Here is a 19,273-nt window from a genome sequence, read left to right as displayed (position 1 = left end):
CCGCATTCATATTAGATTCATAATGGCACGTTCAAGTGTTGCCCTGAAATACCAAGTTTCCACACCACGTTGTGCAGCTCAGCCCTCCCATCTGCTATTGTCTAAACTCGCTCTGCGTATTAGTCACATATGCCAATGATCATCAGACAAAAACCAAACGCACTCATTGGAGATATTAGCTGCAAACTGTCCAAACAAATTGACAGAGAAACCAAAGCAAAAGCGACCAATCAGATTGCCGATAGGAGCAGGACCCATAAAACACTAAGTTCTATTACATAGTAGATAACACTGTCTGCATGACAGTCTATAGCAGACAGATATTATGACAAAGTAAATTCAGTTCTGAATGTGTCCATTGTAAAATTAAAAGTTAAGATTTGTACAAATTGCAAATTTCCCTTGGAACCGTTCAGTTTGACTGTAAAATGTAGGCAAAGTAACTGTAAATACTGTAAATGACCGTAAATAGGCGAAGTGGTGGCTCTGAGGCTAGGGATCTGCACTGGCAATCGGAAGGTTGCCGGTTCGAATCCCATAAATGCCAAAAGGGACTCTGCTCTGTTGGGCCCTTAACCTGCAATTGCGGAGCGCTTTGAGTAGTGAGAAAAGCGCTATATAAATGCAAAGAATTATTAAATGTACAAGTTTGTGAAAATGAGTCTTTAAACGCTTAAAACAATGAAGTATTCAGCAGCAATGGGATGCTCAGGTGTAGCCAAGTGATAATTCTACAGCAGTACACACTTCAGAATTACTAGAGTATTCATTTATATGCAAACACAAGTTGCGCACTTAGCCACCAAAAGGAGAGCTGCACCTTCTGTCAATGGTGGGATGCCCCAATGTCACTTCTGCTGAAGGAGTTTCTCCTCATCAGAATGTCCGATTACACAATATGATTCATTTGAAAGGACTGACCTGTGCAGCTGCCATGAGTGATTTCTAGTTTAGTCAGCCTCTCATAAACTTGATGGCACCATCACACACGTACAGTCTATTGCACCTTTGCTGTCTGGGAAATCTAAAGAACATTATCTCGGGTCACAGATATGTGGGATGCACTGGCTTAAAAAAAAATTCACTTACCAAAAAACAAAAATCAAACTGATGCAACCCATTCTAGGTTTGGTTTTTCCAGCATCCCTTATGACGACCCCTTCCTTGTTGTCTGTTATTCTGTCTGGACTGCGCTGCCAATGCCTTTGTGGTGCTGTCAAGTGTTATTTGTTCAGCAATGTGGTGATGTTGTTGGGTCTCTGCAGGTATAAACCTTAGGTGCCACACAACAAGTAACCGGGTTAGCTCCCATTTCCAGCTCCATCCTACCTCACACCCTTGTGTGTAGGTCACTATCCTGTGCAGCCATGATTAGACACTGATCCCATGTTCTTTGTTCACCCTTTAGAAGCCATCCACCTGCACTGGGACACTTCTATAACCAACACAAGGCAGGGAGGCCTGCAGATGAAGACCTTCCCGCTCATCACATCTCCAGAAAAATATTTCATTTTTAAAAAACAAACATTTTTGGGCAGATTTAGGCTACACAAAACAGTGAGAAATGGGTGTGTTGCACCTCATGATATCATAGGCAACAGGCAAGATAATCTTTGAAATCTGTTCCAAGTTTATTGTATACCGTTTAAGACTTCTACCATCGTAAGAGAAAATATCAAAGTGGTGCTCAAAAACACTATCAAAAAATTTAAGAAACAAGCCATTGCCAAAAATACTAAAGTTAACATCTCTGTGTAAGTCATCAGTAGAAGAGGGGAAAGTGACCATTGCCACCAATGGACCAGATTATGTCATGATAATAGAGCATTAACAATAGTGGCTGCATCTCTTTGCCCTCTCTGTCCACCTCTTCACATTACCTGCAGAGTACCAGATTAATCGAGATGTAGAGGGACCTGCCAAACCCAGACCTAGATAGAAATGACAATATACAGTATCAGAACAGAAATGAGTAAATAAAAACATTAATCTAAAAATCTTTTAGCTAAGAAAACTAATGTTTGTTTGGAAAAACGTCCAGGATTAAACCACTTCGAGATCTGTATATACAGTTAGGTCCATAAATATTTGGAGAGAGAGAACTTTTTTCTGTACATTACCACAATGAATTTTAAATGAAACAACTCGGATGCAGTTGAAGTGCAGACTTTCAGCTTTAATTCAGTGAGTTGAACAAAACGATTGCATAAAAATGTGAGGCAACTAAAGCATTTTTTTTTTTAACACAATCCCTTCATTTCAGGGGCTCAAAAGTAATTGGACAATTGACTCAAAGGCTATTTCATGGGCAGGTGTGGGCAAGTCCGTCGTTATGTCTTATCAATTAAGCAGATAAAAGGCCTGGAGTTGATTTAAGGTGTGGTGCTTTTGCTGTGAACAGACAACATGCGGTCAAAGGAGCTCTCCATGCAGGTGAACGAAGTCATCCTTAAGCTGCGAAAACAGAAAAAACCCATCCGAGAAATTGCTACGATATTACGAGTGACAAAATCTACAGTTTGGTACATCCTGAGAAAGAAAGCAAGCACTGGTGACCTCAGCAGCGCAAAATGACCTGGGGCCTCATTATAACGCCGTGTGTAGAATTCGCACTATAACATGGTGTAAGCACAAAAGCCGAAATGTGCTTATGCACAGAAAAATCCAGATGCAGGAATCTCTGCATACTCCAACTTCCACGTTCTTCCGCTACATAAATCCTAAAGTGGCGTAGGTTGTGTAATATTATAACTGTAGTGTAAATTTACAGTGTGGTAATTGTACTTATAAGTACAAACTATTCTACAAGGAGCACTTGATTGAGTGAATTTAAAGTTCTTGGGATGAAATTGTTTCTGAACCGCGAGGTCCGTACAGGAAAGACTTTAAAATGTTTTGCAGTGGCAGAGACAGCGTGTCCTTGAAGCTGTATACTGATAATTCTCTTTCCGATCAGCTGCTGCTGTGATTCACACTCAGATTCAGTGATATAAATACTCTGAGTGGTGCAGTGAGAGTAATATGGAAAAAGATGATCTGCTGTGGCAACTCCTAATGGGAGCAGAGGAAAGAAGAAGGTGCAGTGAGAGTAACAACGCTAAAGCAGTTATGGTATTTGGAATACTATGGCTGTTCCCTGGACCATTATATTGTTACAAGTTAACTACAATCAGATGCATTACACTAATAAACAATATGTGGTTAGTTTCAGTGTATTTATAAAGCCGCGTCAGGAAAATAAGGAGTAACCACACAGGAACAGTAGCATTGCTTTGACGCTGGGTGCCGCCAGTTTGCAAAACCGAGTGGAGAACTTGCGTACGACAAGGTATGAAGTACCGTGGAAAAGTGCGTGGCTTTACGCCAAGTGTAGGTTTTATACATCACAATTTGAACGTGGAAAAGTTCTTACGCAACATTTCTGTGCGTAGGCACCGTTTATACATGAGGCCTCTGGACGTCCACGGAAGACAACAGTGGTGGATGATCGCAGAATCATTTCCATGGTGACAAGAAACCCCTTCACAACAGCCAAGCAAGTGAACAACACTCTCCAGGGGGTCGGCGTATCGATATCCAAGTCTACCATAAAAAGAAGACTGCATGAAAGTAAATACAGAGGGTGCACTGCAAGGTGCAAGCCACTAATAAGCCTCAAGAGGAGAAAGGCTAGATTGGACTTTGCTAAAGAACATCTGTTTTATCTTGGTAGAGCAATAGCTCTACTTTCCCCTATTGTATTATTAATATGTAGCCTTAGAATGCCTAATCTCACAGACTTACCACTGTTTATAACTTATTCCCACCTTCCCTTCTATATCTATAACCTCAGGCAATTAGATGTAGTAAAAAAAAAGACAAGCAGGAGTGAAGTTATACATAAAATAATGCATTACTGATAATATTCATAACAGAATGCAAAGTACATTTGAATATTGGCAGCCATACAACCTGATTAAATGGTGATGTGTAATTCAGGTGGCACACAGACTTGTAGTTACTTAAAATGTCTCTAGTTAAGGCATCGTTGGTGCTCAGCTTTCAGCCACATTTCTGTTCAATAAGGCTGCTGAGCTGTGCTCTTCATTGTGTTGTCTTCATCATCACAGGTTAGCAAGAGAGATGCTTCATCATAATTTGGTGAGAGAGAGAGAGAGAGAGAGAGAGAGAGAATGTGGTTGAGCAAGCAAATTTATAGGTTTTCTGTCCAACACCTACGGCCAATCCAGACAGCCATATCTCAAAGCAATGGGTGAAATAGAACATCTTAACACCTGCAACCCCCCAAGCCATATGTTAAACATTCTGGCTTCCTTGCAGGGGGGTTGAAAGACTTTAGCAGAGAAATACTCAAACTAGTTTAAGACACATCCCCCAAATCCTGTCGTAAAATTACAAAGTCGTAAAACGGGGGGGTTGGGCAAACACGAATGCCTCTCACCAAAGTAACACTAAATTACATTGCCTAAATTACAAATAGACATACAAAACATTTATGAAGTTATATGCAAAATCTTACATCACAACAACATGTAAAAAAGCCAGCACAGTTCTGGAAAAACATTCTTTGGACAGATGAAACCAAGATCAACCTCTATCAGAATGATGGCAAGAAAAAAGTATGGAGAAGGCGTGGAACAGCTCATTATCCAAAGCATACCACATCATCTGTAAAACACGGTGGAGTCAGGCAGTGTGATGGCTTGGGCGTGCATGGCTGCCAGTGGGACTGGGACACTAGTGTTTATTGATGATGTGACACAGGACAGAAGCAGCCGAATGAATCCTGAGGTGTTCAGAGACATACTGTCTGCTCAAATCCAGCTAAATGCAGTCAAATTGATTGGGCGGCGTTTCATGATAGAGATGGACAATGACCCAAAACATACAGCCAAAGCAACCCAGGAGTTTATGAAATCAAAGAAGTGGAAAATCCTTGAATGGCCAAGTCAGTCACCTGATCTTAACCCAACTGAGCAGGCATTTCACTTGTTGAAGACTAAACTTCGGACAGAACGGCCCACAAACAAACAGCAACTGAAAGCCGCTGCAGTAAATGCCTGGCCGAGCATTAAAAAGGAGGAAACCCAGCATCTGGCGAAGTCCATGAGTTCAAGACTTCAGGCTGTCATTGCCAGCAAAGGGTTTTCAACCAAGTATTAGAAATGAACATTTTATTTCCAGTTATTTAATTTGTCCAATTACTTTTGAGCCCCTGAAATAAAGGGAATGTGTTACAAAATATGCTTTAGTTGCCTCACTTTTTTATGCAATCTTTTTGTTCAACCCACTGAATTAAAGCTGAAAGTCTGCACTTCAACTGCATCGGAGTTGTTCCATTTAAAATTCATTGTGGTAATGTACAGAACCAAAATTAGAAAAAAGTGGTCTCTGTCCAAGTATTTATGGACCTAACTGTAGATTAGATCTTTGTATCTTATGAAAAATTACACTTCAAAATTAAACTTCCCATTGACACAATTGTTCCACTACTTGCAAATAATTTTTGCTAAATTGAACCTGCCCAATTTCTCACCTCCCACCCATTTCTATTCCAGAAGAAATGTTGATCCTTCTTGAAAAACTCAGACAGAGGCTCACTGTTCTTAAAATATCTTAAAAGTCTCTTCCTTTCAAAAGATCTAGGGTATGTTGAGGGAAAAGGATCTTTCAGTTCACATCTCAGAAAAGGAGTGGAAGGCAGCCATGCCTAGAATAGACTCCAGCTCCATATGCACAAAGCATTTAATCATTCAACTTAAAATCTTTCATCAAATCACATTTATCTTATTTAAAACTGTCCAAAGTGTATCCAGGCACCAAAAATCACAAAATGGTTTCCTACAAATTGTAAAACAACTTCCTCCATTTTTCACCCACCCCCGTTTACTCCTTCAGGTCTAGTTCATTGGTTAACTTCTCAAAGAACTAGTTTGCTTACTTTCAAGCCAGGAGTGATCAACATTCTCGACTTATGAAGTCATTTTTGCACTGCCCCTTTTGTTACTCCAAGACTTTTCTTATTCTCTTTTTTTCTTGCATTGTCTAGACTGTGTGATCTTTCTAGCATGAAATCTTATGTGTCTTTGAAGTGGGCTACTGGCAGTGAATCGCTTTCCACATTCAGAACAACAGTACGGCTTTTCTCCCGTGTGAACTCGTGTGTGGATTTGAAGAACGGTACTGGTTGAACATCGTTTGCCACATACACCACAAGCATAAGGTTTCTCTCCACTGTGAACTTTCCTATGGCTCTCAAGGTTGCTTTTCCTGGCGAATGCTTTTCCACACTCGGAACAATAATGTGGCTTCTCTCCAGTGCGAGTTCTTCTGTGCTTCAGAAGGCCGGTTACCAGAGAATCTCTTGCCACAATCAGAACAGCTATATGGCTTCTCCCCAGTGTGAATTCTTCTGTGTACCTGAAGTCTGTGGTTAGTGGTGAGTGTTTTTCCACATTCAGAGCACTGATAAACTTTTTTTGTTTGACTTGGATTGACATTTTTGGAATTGGATTTTCCTTTATACCTTTTCATCTGCTCCTGGTGGACTGTGGCAGAGTTAGAATTGTGTATTTGATGTTCACTAGTGATGGCACCTACCATCATTAGTTTTATTAGTGGCAGAGAATCATTCTGCAAAAAGGCTTGTAATGCACCCACTGATCCATCACAGCCACCACGGTTTTGTAAACCTACAGAAATACAAATATGGAAATAAAAAGAATGTTACTTCATGTGGTTTGTAGTGATGAGCAACACATTTTTAAATTGCATGTTTTCATGCGGAATGAGGGAAAACAGTTTAGTGTATAATGGAATGTAAATGACCACCACTGCTGTACAACAGAAAACAATATGAAAAACATCCATAGGAAAAAGAAAAATTCACGTTGTATAAAACATGTCCATTATCCGGTCAAATACTAAAATCTGCAAAATAAATGCATTTTCTTTAAGCTAAAACACTATGAAGACTTGCTTGCAGAAAGCAAAACTTGTGCCAAAGCTACCTGTGTAGTAGCGAAACAGGACAAACTGTAAAAAAAAAATCAACAAACAAAAACAGGTGTCACTAGCCAAGTGGAGGCAAGGTATGCTCCAAAATATGGCCAGAGGTAGGCCGACTGTAATGGAGGGTGGCACACGAGTGAGGGAGGAAGTGGCAAAATTGGAAATGTTCAAGCAAATTATAGAAAAAAACAGATCTAAATCCGTCAAGTAGTTCTGTTCTTCGCAGGCTAAGTGGAGGCAAGGTGCACTCCAAGGCTAGCACATGAGTGAGGAAGTCCCTGCCTGGCTCCCCACTCCTGATGTCACACTTTCCCCTCCCCTTGGCCTGCATCTTGTGTCTTGGCTTAGTGCAAATTACGCGAACCATGATACTTAACATGATGACAGAAGTCACAAAAATCAACTGGAATGTTCAAGCAAATAGTAATAAAATAAATTAAAAAAAAAAATCTAAATCCGTTAAGTAGTTCTCTCGTGAAAAAGCGGACAGACATACAGATGTTGGACTTTCTATATTATAGATTAGTAAACCTTCAAAATAACGGGCAGTTAAAGTCTCAACAGCATTGTCAGCATTTCTGGAGCTTAGGTGCTTTTATAACAATACCTTGAATATGCAATCACAGAGATTCCCATCTTGATTATTTTAATTTGCCTATGCTACAGTTACTGTCGACTATGACGTTTATATTAGTGCTAGGTAACTGCTTTATAGTGCCTCACATATAAAGCCTTACCTGCACATGTACAGCGACCTCAAGCAAAGAGACTTACTAGCTCTGCAAAAGCAGATTAAATGATTGTCTTCAGATCTGAGCCATACCCGTGCCAGTCACCAAAGTAGGTGGTCGATCACAGTACTGCCTTTTTTTGAAAACGTTTCTTCTAAGCTGCTAACCCCTGTTGGAATATGGCAGTCACCCACACCAGGTGCTCTTGACAATATATCCTGACCCAGTCAAACAGTATAAAAATCAGCATTATTGTGAAGCAACAGTTATAAAAATAATTAAATAAATAAATCAAACATGATCGTAGCAAAACATTGGAGGAAAAAAGTTAACTATTAGGAAATGTACCTGGGTCATTCCATGTCAAATCAATTGATTTTCCATAAATCCCACACATTCTGGGAAAAAAAACCCCACAACCCACCAAACAGGTGTACCCATGTTACCCACTTTCCAAGGTACAGCCAATTTTGTGAGGGTAGAGGTGTGTCAGATTTGACATTGCTTTATTGTTTTCATCAGTTTCATAAGACCAGGGGCCTTATGCATAAACGGTGTGTGTAGCACTAAAACATGGTGTATGGACAAAAGTGGAAATTTGCATACACAAAAAAATTCAGATGCACAAAACTGTGCGGTGAGCCAAATTCCACACACTTCAGCTCCATAAATCCCCCCAGTCAGTGTTAAAGTAACACACATGCCTGCCGTCCCACACTGACTCCCCCCATAATTTTGCATATTTTAATATGCAAATCAATATAAATAATCAACTTCCCCATTTAGTGTTTGGTTAAAAGACAAAGACACGAGGAAAAAAAATTCAATGAAAAGGAAGTTGATCGAGTGATTCAGAGAGGAGGAGAAACTCGCAAGTCCAGAAAGTCTCACGGTGCCCAAAATAAAAAAAAAAAAAGGTCAGATATCAAAATTGCCATGAAAAGGCGAGTCATTGCCTACCATCTGAGTGTCATATGGAAACGTACAGAGAAAAAAAAAAAAAAAGAATGAAGTGGGGAAAAAAAAGTCAATGTCCACTTTGAGATCGTAACTTAATTTTGTCATTAAAATACAAAGTCGTAAACTTAATCTTACAATCGATGTTAAATTTACTAGTATCTCAGATCCCATTGTAACTAAAGCAGCATGTTAAATGCTTCTTATTGTATGTGTGCTTCTATGTGCTCTGTGCGAAAATTACTATGCGCTTCTTAAACGGGCTTTCTTTTATGCCGACAGGACACAGAATCCATTACATTCATGATATTACAGCTCTCTGAACAATTTAAATACTAAGATGAATACTTTATATTTTCATGAGGATGGGAGATTAAGGCATGTATTAAACATGGGAACACGGTGGCGCAGTGATCGTGATGATCTGGCGCCTTGTCTAGAGATTGTTCCTGCTTCTCGCAAGATTCTTGCTGCGCCATGTGTGACCTTCGATAAAATAATTTACTGCAGCAGTACTGTTTCTTTCAAAATGTACTAACTCCCAATTCCTGTCCATCCTTTTCTTTCTCCACGTAACCAATCGCCACGCAAAAGTTCTTTAATAAAATGTCAAACCATCTGTAAGCGGAGAACACCAATTCTTCAAAACATTTAAGGAACATTGAAATATCTTCGTAATATGTGTTTAATTATTCCATCTATCTATCCATCCAGGGTTGCACCAGTCCCAGCAAAGCATGCAGCGCGAGGCAGGAACAATCCCTGAACGGGGCGCCAGTTCATCGCTCCCGCTGTGCCACCATGCCCCCAAATATTTAATTATTAACAGCATACATTATTTAAATGAAGTTAAAAATTTCTGTATAATGTAATATACATACATTACTATCTTAAAAATGATAAGAGCTCCAAGAAGATAGCTCTTTGAAATCTAAATCGACTTAGACACCAGTCGTCCTCATCTGTAAATACAAGCTCTCTTCTATTGAATTCCTTTATTATTATATGGTACAATGAGATCCTCTATAAACTTATTTTCCTATAAAATGATAAAAACAATAAAGATAAAACAATGAAAAACACACAATAGTTCACAGTGAGGTCATTGTACAGTACTTACAAGTACAAACAGTTCTACTGGGAGCATTTAGACTCATTGCGTGCGTTTGTAACCCTTGGGATGAAACGGTTTTTGAACCTTGAGGTTTGTGCAGGAAAAGGCCAAATGGGAGAAGTTCAAATTGACTGTGCACATGGCTGAGGCACTATGTGCTAGAAATGTTCTCTAGGGCTAGAAGCTGTATCCCAATTTCTTTCTGCTCTTGATGCACTCCGCCGTAGAGCTTTCTGATCATCGGCGATTCCACATTCACATACAATGGATTAAAATACTCCGAGTGGTGCACCGAGAGTAACAATGCTAAAGCAGCGATTGTATTTGGAGTAGTTTGGCCATTCCGTGGACCATTATATGATTACAGGTTGATTGCAATCAGATGCCTTAAATTTATAAAACGATAGGCGGTTAATTTCAGTGTACAGTGGAACCTCGCTTTACGAGTAACTTGGTCTTGTTTTGCAAGACGAGCAAAATTTGGTAATAAATTTTGACTGGATAAACGAGCGATGTCTTGCAATACGAGCAGTATGGATACACTTTGTCCGCTTAGCGTCATGTGATCACAACTGAGCTGATGGTTCTTCTCTCTCACGCGTCTCTGTCTCTCTCTCTCTCTCTCTCTCTCTCCTTATTTCTCTCGCTCTTGCCCGTCTCTCTCTCATCTCACTTGCTCACTCGCACTCGCCTCGCTCTCTTTCTCCTTATCTCTCTTGTTCGTGTGTGTGTGTGTGTGTGTGTCTCTCTCTCTCTCCTCTTGAGGGCAATTGTCTCCTATTCTCCGTCTGAGTCGGTGTGCCTCACTCATATAGTCAACATCCGTACGAGCGTATACGGTTTACTACAGCATTGTGACTGTGTGTGTGTGTGTGTGTGTGTGTGTGTGTGTGTGTGTGCGCTGTGAAGTGCAAGTCCCCATCTTGCGTCCCAAAACACGAAGCCGAGTCTCAGTACTTTAACAACACCAGCCGCCTTCAGCTTGAAACGGCGACAGCGTGGCTATTTATTGTAGCGGGATCTTTATAATGTTCCTTGTATCACCCATCGACGGCAGGCGCTTATAGCATGTTTGCGATCTTTTTGGATGCGCTTATATGGCGAACTGCTACAGCGCTGGGAGACTGCGATCGCTTTGGGACGCTCTTCCGCGTGTCGTCCCGTTGGGTGGAATCCCACATGAGTTTAGAAACTCACTCACACCAGCCATGATTCTTTTTAAAAGGTAAAGTGCAAGTTAATTAATTTTATGTATTTTTACTTTATATTTTGTATTAATTATTTTTATATGAATAGTTTTGGGTTGTGGAACGAATCATCCGAGTTTCCATTATTTCTTATGGGGAAATTCGCTTTGATATACGAGTGCTTTGGATTGCTTGCAAACCGAGGTTCCACTGTATTTGATAAAGCCACATCAGGGATGTGAAATAAAAAAAAAAAACAAACACACCTCATAGGAACAGTAAGTAGCACTGCTTGGACGCTGGGTGCCAGCAGTTTGCAAAATCTAGCAGAAAATGTGCGTATGCAAAAGGGGGTGCTGCTGTGAGAATGTGCATGGCTTTACACTAAGTTTAGTTTTTATATATCACGATGTGAACTCAGAAACGGGAGTAAGCAACATTTTTGAGGTCCCAGATCTCAAAAACTAAACTACTTACTAGGTTAAAAATTTTGCATACTGGTACCTTTATAGATACAGTACAGAACAAAAGCAACATGTTTGGTCCAGGGGACACCACTTGGTAACAACAGATCTTTAAAAAATGAAAAGGAAAAAAAAAATTGCATCTTTGGCTTTGCCATGTTTAGGCTTTCAGAAAGCACACTTCTGACTGATGAAGCCTGCTGAATTGTTTTTCCATGTTTAGAAACCTACAAAAGGGCTTTTCAAAATGTTATAAAACAAACAAAAAACTGCCTCAGGGTTTGACCAGCAGATCTCTCAAAATGTAAGAAAAAAAAGAAAAAATCATTTTGGGTCTAATTTTTAGACCAGCTTAATGCACTGTGGGAATGTCCAGGCATTTTTAAAATTATTTTCTTGTATCCTACATGGTCCCTTCATTCTCAAAAACAAATCTTACTTTTCTTCGGTGAATCTTTCATTTTCCATTCTAAACATGGGTTAAATTCACCATTTGTCTATAATAATCATCAAGATTTTCATCACTAACTTTATAGGTTTAATGGAAAAAATATAACCAAGGGCACAACACATGAACAGCTGCTTGATTTATCATTAAATACAACACAATTTGTAACAAAATGCTAACATCTTGGTATTGGAGCAGCAATACCTGCTTCAATTGAAGTGCAGAGTGTAGGTAGTGCTAGGAGGTATACCGGTTCATACCAAAAAGCGTTTATTTTTGTTATGATATGGATTTTTCTTATACCAGAACACCGGTTTAAATAGCCTAAACAACGTTCGGAACACGGCGCAGCGGGAAACTGTTTTTTTGGGGTTTTGGGGGGTGCTTTTTCACTGCTGCACCAATACTGTTTCTATATTATTGGATAATACTGCAAGCCAAGTTGTACTAGTTTTATTTATTTATTTATTTTTTTTTTTTATACTGTGTAATAGTACGACAATGCCGGTCCCCTACAGACTCCTTCTTCCCACATGGGAGTCTGTTGAACCAACGCCGTTGATAATTATGACCGAGATGAGCGGACAAATCTCATTGAAGCCAGGGGCTGGTGGAAAGTGCTCGAGTGCTTTTGTTAAAAACAGTCAAAAGTAAAACCAAAAAAAAAAAAGTGTCCATTGTGCAGTGTTCAGAAAAACACAGTACCCAAATAAATAGCAAATCCATAAAATCAGTGAAACATGGGGATAAAATCCATAATAAATAAATCTGTTAAAATAGAGGTTAAAATGCAGTCTCTCTCCTCACCCGATTGCAGCACACCACCTTCTGTCTCCCTGGCTCCCCTATTGCTGGCGGAGCCTCTGCAGCACGAACTGCTTTCTGCCAACCCCGTCTTAGCTGCCACCACACTGCGCAGCCAGACCGTCCGAGGTTGGCACACCTCCCGTCTTGCTTTGCGCTCACTCAGTCGCTCCTCAGATCCATTGGGAGGTCTTACATTTTGCTCATCCCACACTACATGCTTAGTCAGTGGGGTGAACCAGCCCCCAGATGACCCAGCTCATGCTGCCTTCTCCTTCCTGGTGTCTGGATCGTTTCACATGACTGCTTTTTCCTTCTTTAACCTCCTTCTGTTCTCTCTTTTCTTTTTTCCTTCCCCCTATTCTGCCTGCCCATAAATATATGTCTCTGTGGGCGCAGCGCCTTATTCACATGGTGCAGTAAGCCGATGAAGCAATTGAGAACGATTGAGTGCAACTTGCCCCAATCACCTCATCAACTCCCCACTGTCGTGCTATTGTGCCCACGGAGACAGACACAGCGAACTGGATTTAAAAACAGACCATTTTTTTTTTTTTTTTGAGGCTGCGGACGCACTTTACCATAAATAGCATTATAAATGCAAGTTGCAGTTTTATTATTTATGTATATAGCTTAGCTTGAAGCAAGGTCCATATTAATGCAGTTTGCCTTAACGATGGTTCAGTTGGTAAAGACGTCATCACCAAGTTGCACTTGTTTTATTTTATTTTAATTTGGTGAATATTGTGTAATGCACCTGTGCTTGAAGTCTTGAAGTAATAGTATTATTACTGGAAGTTGCACAATTATTTATTTTATCGTTATTATTTAGTAGTTTAAAATATTATGCAGTTTAATGATGGTAAAGTTGTTTAAAATGTCACTTCAACGTGTCAGTGAACGGAGATGGTTAACATTAACAGAAAGTGTAGCTGGTTTACAAAACCATGTTCAGTGCAATACAACTTTTGGCAAGCACCTCTGGATATTTTGCTAAGTCTAAACGCCTCTTTGGATGGTTGAAAATAAGTTGTCAAAATTATAGTTTAAGTTGTTTGCGAAATGTGTTCAATAAAAAGGTTCTATATTTTGACTGCAACTGTCATGCAATGCGATTCCTTCTCCTCATTAGTGTTCCCCCCATTGAAAACTATCACTTTATGAGGCCATGCAAACCTGTGTTATTAATACTTTTGTGCACATTAAAATGGTTTTTTTTTTGTACAATTCTCATGACAGTGGAATAGGTTATTCTTAGCCAGTCTACTGCAGAAATTGCAGTGGAAAATGTGGTTAACATCCACTCATGCATGGGTTGGGGGGAAATTACTGTTGAATACCGTGAAACCGGTATAATTTTGAAAAATACTGTGATATAGAATTTTGGTCATACCGTCCTTCACCAAGTGTAGGGCATCTTTGTCTTTAAAATCAAGACGGCACTGCAGCCTCCCACTGACTGTTGACACGCAGCTGTATTTATCAGTAGCACCTGATGACCCCGACTCTGTTGTTTCACTGACACAATGTCTTACTTGTGTTTCTGAATGGATGAGTAGTAATTTTCTCAAGCTAAATAAAGAGAAAACAGAAATTTTAGTAATTAGCAATAATGGATATAATGAGGTTATTAGGATTAAAAGTCAAGATGGAGGTAAAGAATTTAGGGGTAACTGTTGAGTGTGACCGGATTTTTAAAATTGCAAATTAATCAGATCACTAGGACAGCATTTTTTCACTTAAGAAACATAGCAAAAGTTAGACCTCTTATAACATTGCAAGATGCTGAAAAATTAGTTTACGCTTTTATTTTCAGTCGACTAGATTACTGTAACGCAGTCCTCTCAGGACCACCCAAAAAAGACATAAATCATTTGCAACGAGTGCAGAATGCAGCTGCTAGAATCCTAACTGGGAAAAGAAAATCCAAGCACATTTCTCCAGTATTGATGTCACTACACTGGCTACCTGTGTCATTCAGAATTGACTTTAAAATACTGCTTACGATTTAAAAAGCCTTAAATAATCTTGCTCCATCTTGTATATTGGAATGTCCGACACCTTATATTCCAAATCGTAACCTTAGATCCTCAAATGAGTGTCTGCTTAGAATTCCAAGAGCTAAACTTAAAAGTGGTGAGGCGGCCTTCTGCCGTTATGCACTCTCTTCTTCACCTCTCTTCCACAATCCCCATTACTCTGTACTGTTGATCCCAAGTATTTAAACTCATCCTCCTTCGCCAACTCTACTACCTGCATCCTCACCATTCCACTGACCTCCCTCTCATTCACACACATATATTCTGTCTTGTTCCTACTGACCTTCATTCCTCTCCTCTCTAGAGCATATCTCCACCTCTCCAGGGTCTCCTCAACCTGCTCCCTACTCCCGCTACAGAACACAATGTCATCAGCAAACATCATAGTCCACGGCGACTCCTGTCTAATCTCGTCTGTCAACCTGTCCATCACCATTGCAAATAAGAAAGGGCTCAGAGCCGATCCCTGATGTAATCCCACTTCCACCTGGAATACATCGGTCACTCCTACTGCAGACCTCACCATGGTCACACTTCCCGCATACATACCCTGTACAACTCTTACGTACTTCTCCGCCACTCCCGACTTCATGTTTTGACTTATTTGCAGTCCAAGTTCTTATTTTTTTTTTTTTTTAAAGTCACAATTCAGTATTGTGTGTTTTGAGCAATAACAATAACAAAAAAAAAAATCATTAAAATGGCTTATTTTTTTGTCATTTCCGGTACAAGTGTGGAGAGCCTCCTGGCGTGTGATTTTCACTTTGTTATTCTAGCTCACAGAATGAGAGCCATTCACAAAGTCAGAGAGGAGAGATGAGAATAGTATGAGATTGGGCTGCACTAATTCACATGGTAAGCTACTGTGTTACAAACATGGCTAACCAAAAGGTGAAACGTGTGATGCATCAACTGTTATTACAATCAGTGGTGCTTGTGAATTTAGAAACAGTGGGAAACAGACGTAGCAAAAAAGGTGCAAAGTATAAATGAATGAGAGAAGGTCTGTCAATATATTGACTTTGATTTAATATTTAATCAATATGCAAGCGCCAATATTGTGATGTTCTGGACTTTTTACATTTTCTATAACTTCTTCTGAACGTTAAAATCCACAACTTAAGTTTGTCTACATCATGTAAGCTGAAGATGCCGAGTGTGAACAAAATAGACTGAGGAATAGAAGAAGCATTTAGAACAGGTAGGGTTATCTCTGCTGTATTTTGAAATGATTTGATTTTGCTAAGATGACAGTTTAAGCATTAAGGCATCTAAAAGATAAAACAGGTTACTGTATAAGAGAAGACAATCCCGAGTTTAAAATTTCCATGGCATGCTACAGCTGCAGACAGATGAGCTCTGTGCACTCTGTGAGATTGTGCATCAATGTCATTGTTGCTGCGTTCACACACTGAAGGTTAAGAAAGTCACTTAATGCAGTGCAGTGGCACATCCATAGAAAGACGATACACGCAGTGTAAACACTACTTTGGTGATGTTTGTTAAATCAAGTCCACCTGTAAAAGAAGCCGTCGAGGTATAGGTCCGAGTGAGACAGAACGTCAGGGGGTCAGCCCTGTTCCTGGCGACTAATATGCTCGCTATTGAGCTTTTACGATCACCATAGTGAGATATCTGACCTGAAGCAGAGGACACGGGTTTGAACCGCTCGATTCCTTATATCTCACTCATGTTTCCACAAAGCAGACATGGTGTGTTGCTGGCCTGCATTATAGCTTACCGAGCCTATACAATACTGGAAATATAAAAGTAGAGAATGCTCCGTGCAAATTCATCAGGTTAATATTTCCATCCATCTCGGTTGAATGTTGAGATAGTTATTTAGATTTATTTTATAATTGGTAAATGATACATTCTAGGACAATGTACAATTTAAAACCTTGAAATAACTAACCCTATCAGGATATCCCTTCTAATTCATAACCATGGTACATATTTAAAAATTCTTGTTCTTTCAAATCTACCCTGATTGAAATCTGAAATGGGGTAGTAATGAATGTTGCAATAATCTCTCCTTGTTCAAGGAAATGCATTTATTTTGATTACAAATATGGGGTTCAACAATAACAGACTTCTGTCATATCACCTATGTCCATCTTTTTTGTTGTTCCGTTATTTCACTAATCAATAATTTCCATTTGGTAGCGCTAATGCAATCTTTACTATCAGTTTTTTGAGACTTTCGAATTTTAGTACTTTCATAATCTCTAACCTGCTTTGCATGTGTATGGCGCCAATGTTTTTGAACCTCTTTACGATGTTCTACTTTGTCTTCAACTCTTTGTCTTTTATTTCCGACCCCGCTTGGAGCGGAGAGTGCAGGAACTGTGTCCGACGTTAGCATTCACATGAATGAGAATTGCCGTGGTTTTAAATGTTTGAGAGGGGTGGGGGGGTGGTTGGGTTTCTCGTCTATCTCTTTGCAAAAAGTCTCGTGGGATCCGAAATTATCTCCGAGAAAGTCTCGTCCCAGGATTTCCTTTTATAATAAACAGACTATTAAGTTGCTTGAAGAAAATATGATAAATTTGCTGTTAATACTGTCAATTTAGATTACACATTTTAACTGTGTGATTAATTGTAATTTTGTAAAGTTGAACCGCAGCCCTCATGCAAATGCAGAATTTGGAACCATTACAAATGATGTAAATTATAAAAAAAATGTGTACAATATACACATGTACTATGATCTGTGAGGTAATAGTCAATTAACACTAGAATTACCAGAGCCTACGAAAAAACTCGTAATTCCGTCCCACCTTAAACTGCTTCTTAAATCCCTTCACACCTCTCCGCCAGCGCCCTTTGTCTTCTAAATGTGCTGATAAAGAGAAGCTAGGAGCAGCCGGCTATTCCATCCCCCCACCAATTTAGAACGTGCACGAACTTCTCTCAGCTCATGCCTTGATTGAGTATCTGGGAGTGAAGTGGAGATTTAGAGTGAAATAGATCGTTGTTTGGAACACACGCATTTCATGTCTGTTCCATTTCTACAGTAATCTGTGTCAACACATTGTTAAAACAAACTTTTTTTTATATTCTAGTAGTAGATGACAAAATGTAGGCATAAACTATATAATGTATGAAGCCTGAAGTCCAAATAGCAAAGAAACATTTTCACAAGAATAACACAATTGCACTTTTATTCAAACATATACAGTGGAGGAAATAATTATTTGACCCCTCACTGATTTTGTAAGTTTGTCCAATGACAAAGAAATGAAAAGTCTCAGAACAGTATCATTTCAATGGTAGGTTTATTTCAACAGTGGCAGATTGCACATCAAAAGGAAAATCGAAAAAATAACTTTAAATAAAAGATAGAAATTGATTTGCATTTCATTGAGGGAAATAAGTTTTTGAACCCTCTAACAAAAAAAGACTTAATACTTAGTGGAAAAACCCTTGTTTGCAAGCACAGAGGTCAAACGTTTCTTGTAATTGATGACCAAGTTTGCGCACATTTTAGGAGGAATGTTGGTCCACTCCTCTTTGCAGATCATCTCTAAATCCCTAAGGTTTCGAGGCTGTCTCTGTGCTACTCTGAGCTTGAGCTCCCTCCATTGGTTTTCTATTGGATTAAGGTCCGGAGACTGACTAGGCCACTCCATGACCTTAATGTGCTTCTTCTTGAGCCACTCCTTTGTTGCCTTTGCTGTATGTTTTGGGTCATTGTCGTGCTGGAACACCCATCCACGACCCATTTTCAGTTTCCTGGCAGAGGGAAGGAGATTGTCGCTCAGGATTTCACGATACATGGCTCCGTCCATTTTCCCGTTAATGCGATTAAGTTGTCCTGTGCCCTTAGCAGAAAAACACCCCCAAAGCAAAATGTTTCCACCCCCATGCTTGACGGTGGGGACGGTGTTTTGGGGTCATAGGCAGCATTTTTCTTCCTCCAAACACAGCGAGTTGAGTTAATGCCAAAGAGCTCTATTTTGGTCTCATCAGACCACAGCACCTTCTCCCAGTCACTCTCTGAATCATTCAGGTGTTCATTGGCAAACTTCAGACGGGCCTGCACATGTGCCTTCTTGAGCAGGGGGACCTTGCGAGCCCTGCAGGATTTTAATCCATTGCGTGTAATGTGTTTCCAATGGTTTTCTTGGTGACTGTGGTCCCTGCTAATTTGAGGTCATTAACTAACTCCTCCCGTGTAGTTCTAGGATTCTTTTTCACCTTTCTCAGAACCATTGACACCCCACGAGGTGAGATCTTGCGTGGAGCCCCAGAGCGAGGTCGATTGATGGTCATTTTGTGCTCCTTCCATTTTGAACAATCGCACCAACAGTTGTCACCTTCTCTCCCAGATTCTTGCTAATGGTTTTGTAGCCCATTCCAGCCTTGTGCAGGTCTACAATTTTGTCTCTGACATCCTTGGACAGCTCTTTGGTCTTTCCCATGTGTGGAGTCTGCTTGATTGATTGATTCTGTGGACAGGTGTCTTTTATACAGGTGACTAGTTAAGACAGGTGTCCTTAATGAGGGTGACTAATT

The 19,273-nt window shown here is 39.9% G+C and overlaps 2 long non-coding RNA genes across 5 annotated transcripts in view; both read right to left on the bottom strand.

Moving 5' to 3' along the window:
• Positions 1-19,273, bottom strand: part of LOC120534470 — a 43,974-nt gene that overhangs the window by 12,014 nt on the left and 12,687 nt on the right. The window lies entirely within an intron of this gene.
• Positions 1,608-6,520, bottom strand: LOC120534472. Of its 2 annotated transcripts, none has more exons than XR_005634759.1 (2): positions 5,942-6,520; positions 1,608-1,931 (listed from the first exon to the last, which is right to left on the bottom strand). It is a non-coding gene; the product is annotated as an uncharacterized LOC120534472 (long non-coding RNA). The 2 variants fall into 2 exon arrangements; XR_005634760.1 differs by lacking the exon at positions 5,942-6,520 and adding an exon at positions 3,413-3,451.

Source organism: Polypterus senegalus, chromosome 8 (assembly GCF_016835505.1).
Source record: "Polypterus senegalus isolate Bchr_013 chromosome 8, ASM1683550v1, whole genome shotgun sequence".
Lineage (NCBI taxonomy): Eukaryota > Metazoa > Chordata > Cladistia > Polypteriformes > Polypteridae > Polypterus > Polypterus senegalus.
This window is presented reverse-complemented; position numbering and strand designations above follow the sequence as displayed.